Source organism: Brassica oleracea, chromosome C1 (assembly GCF_000695525.1).
Source record: "Brassica oleracea var. oleracea cultivar TO1000 chromosome C1, BOL, whole genome shotgun sequence".
Taxonomy (NCBI): Eukaryota; Viridiplantae; Streptophyta; class Magnoliopsida; order Brassicales; family Brassicaceae; genus Brassica; species Brassica oleracea.
Genome location: NC_027748.1, coordinates 25,589,727 through 25,593,224, shown reverse-complemented (window position 1 = coordinate 25,593,224; position 3,498 = coordinate 25,589,727). Strand labels below are relative to the sequence as shown.

Genomic DNA, 3,498 nt, shown 5'->3' with positions numbered 1-3,498 from the left:
GAACTTTCCTACGTTGATTCCGTCGTGACCTATTTTGACCCCAACAGTTAGCCCCCATCTCGCTAGAATTTTGCGATGTTCTTGCGATCGGTTAGGCTAGAGATGGAAAAAGAAGAACCTGCCCGCGGGCCGGGCCCGTGTGAACTTGCTTCGGGTCGGGATTGGGTTCTAAGACACAGGCCCGAATTTGAAGCGGGCCTCGCGGGTAAGGCTTGTGCGGTATTGGACCAGACGCGGGATTGGCTCGATGTGTACCGCGGGACGCGCGGGGCTCCGCCAAAGACGATCTCTTCCAGCTCGAACGGTGATAGAAATGGCGATTGGTCATCTCCGCCAAACACTGTTCTCCGAAATTCCACCATCCACGACTCCTATGGCTTCCCTGATCCCATGTACAAGGTCTCTCTCTCTTCCTCTTTTTTCTTACCAGAACCCTAACTTTTGTCTCACCCAGAATCTAGATGAATTAGGTTTTATCCTAAGCCATACCCACCGTTGAAGAAACACATCAATTTTCAATCTGTGGTCAATTATATCAAAAAAGTTTCAATCTATGTGGTCATTTTTGAAACTTGCAGCTGAAATATGAAGCACCTGGAGCTATTGAATTGGGGAAGAGGGTAAAAGAATTGTTAATGGGAGAAGGAGGAATGAAACGTGTTGATGAAGATAAAAACAGGGGACTGGATCATGGAGCTTGGGTTCCTCTTATGCTGATGTATCCTGAGGCGGACATGTCATGTTTGGTCCGTCCTGCTCGTTTTAACCAAAGAAAAAGACAGTTATGTGCAACAATGTCTTAATGTCCTGATCATATAAACTCAAGTGATTTTAGTCATATATTTTCTAAAACTTTTTCTTTATAATGATATGTGATGAGTGGGGGATTGTATTATGATCAAGGAGGAGAACAATATGAGAATGCAAAGGACACTTCACACTTGCATTACGATCTATAAGGCAAAGGACCTCAGGTTAGTCTCTGTTCTATTTATTTATTATGTCGTCTCCATTGCTTATGATAAGAGCTGATAGAATTTAGATACTTGGTTACTAGTACATAGATCTCTTTGTTTCTTGTGTTGTTGTGTTCTTGTGTTCTTATAGCTGATAGAATTTAGGTAATAGGTTACTAGTACTTGATCGTCTATGCGTGGATGGTTGCTTGTTCTTGATCGTCTCTTACATATGGTTGCTTGCTCTTGATTGTTTAGTTTGATAGTTTGATAAGACTTGAGTATGAGACTTGATCTTTACGTATGATAGTTTAGATAATAAAAATTTCTTATAATGGTTGAGTCTCTGACCAATGAGAAATAAGAGAATAATTGCTATAATTTTTAAAATTGCATAAAAATATAAACAGAACCCTAAAATATTGACACGACTCACGACTACTACTCACGACCTAAGAAAAAAAAACGACGCAGAAACCTAAACTCTAACTCTAACGAAGAAGAGAGAAAGAGATGACAGATGATGGTTCAAGTTTCGATCCAAATTTCACACCGTTGAATACAGTGGATTTAGAGAGCCAGCGAGTCCTTGGAGTTATTTTGGCAGCTGATGAGGCTGATGATGGTTCATCTGATGGAGCAAAAAAGAAGCAAAGAAAGAAGAGAAGGCTTAGTGAAGCTGCTGATGATGAAGATGATAGTGATGTTGAAATCACTCCTCCACCAACCCAAGCTACTACTCTGCGCAAACAAGCCACCTGCGGAACCGTGCGAGCCTTGAAATCAAAGAAACCAATGTTACAGTCTACTCTAGACGGTGGCATTGGATCGTCTTCGTCTCATAACGCGAGTAAAAGGAAAACCAAAACCAAATCTATTCATTTTACCATCCGTGGGGGGAGAAAAAGCTCCAGGCCGACACAAGGCAATGGTAAAAATAAGAAGAAGATTCAAGAGGAGCAGCTTGATTCGGAAGGTGAATTTGAAGAGGACGAGATGGAGAACGAGATGGAGAACGAGAAGGAGGGTAGGCAGTGGTCTGATGTATGGGCCCATTTTACTAAGATTCGAAATTCCAATGGTAAGCAGAAAGCTAAATGCAATTATTGTAAGAATGACTATGCATGGACTTCCCACGGGCATGGAACAAGTGGTTTGAGAAGGCATCGTGACAGATGCAAATTCTTTCCAAGGAATCTCCGAACAAAAAAACTTGATGCTGAAGCCAAATTAGTAAGTGGCAAGTATGATCATGTTGTGTTCAAGCAGCTGGTAACCAAGACTATAATCCAGCATGACCTACCTTACTCATATGTTGAGTATGAGCAAGTCAGAGAAACTTGGAAGCACTTGAATCCTGACGTCAAATTCTTTTGTCGGAACACAGCTAAAGCAGAGGTCTATCGGTTTTATGAAAACGAGAGAGAGACATTGAAGAGGGAATTGGCTAGTCTTCCAGGAAGAGTAAGCTTCACTTCTGATTTGTGGTCATCACTGAAACGGGAGGGTTATATGTGTCTGACAGCACATTACATTGACCGAAATTGGAGGCTGAACAGTAAAATACTGACTTTTTGTGCTCTCCCACCGCCTCACACAGGTATGAATGTTGCTTTAAAGCTTCTTGAATCTGTGGAAGAGTGGGGAGTAGAGAAAAAAATGTTTTCTCTCACATTAGACAATGCTACAAGTAATGATTCGATGCAAGATATAGTGAAAACTCAGGTGCTTTTGAGCAATGATTTGTTGTGTGGAGGTGAGTTTTTTCACGTCAGATGTGCAGCTCACATACTCAACCTCATTGTGCAAGATGGTTTGAAGGTTATTAAAGACTCTTTGCACAAAATTAGAGAGAGTGTTAAGTATGTAACAGCGTCAGAGACGCGTGAGATGACGTTTGCAAAATGCGTGGATGCTGCTGGTATAAAGGAGAATGCTGGTTTGATAATGGATGTGCAGACAAGATGGAACTCGACATTCTATATGCTTGAAAGAGCCCTTCCGTACCGTGAAGCGTTTGTTAAGTTGGAAAATGAAGAACTTGCGTTTGAAGCTGGAAACTTTGTTTCAATCATACGACAAAAAATCAAAGTCAACATCACCTTCTGCAGAGCCTCGTGAGATGGATCAACAAAATGTTTGTCGAGGACCGAAAGGAACATTTGAGAACTATGGTGTAAGTCTCGTGTTTCATTTTTTTTTTTAAATTACTTATGAACCTGCGGTAGATATAGATAGCTTTGAAAGTTTTGATATTCCATCAATTTTTTTTAAAATTTTTTTTTTACACTACAGGATTTTTTTGCGTTTCGCAAAAGTAGTGTTGCTGCGAGTGGAAAGACAGCTCTCCAAGCTTATTTGGATGAACCTGCGCTAGATATGGATAGCTTTGAAAGTTTGGATATTCTCGACTGGTGGAAAGATAATACTCACAGGTTTGGTGATTTGCCAGCAATGGCTTGTGATCTGCTTAGCATTCCGATCACAACAGTGGCTTCAGAATCCTCCTTTAGCATCGGTTCGAGAGTTCTGAACAAATACA

At 41.0% G+C, this 3,498-nt stretch overlaps 1 long non-coding RNA gene across 1 annotated transcript; it reads left to right on the top strand.

Moving 5' to 3' along the window:
* Positions 1-340: 340 nt before the first annotated feature.
* LOC106302751 lies at positions 341-670 on the top strand. Its single transcript, XR_001262459.1, has 2 exons — positions 341-399; positions 579-670. It is a non-coding gene; the product is annotated as an uncharacterized LOC106302751 (long non-coding RNA).
* Positions 671-3,498: the final 2,828 nt, after the last annotated feature.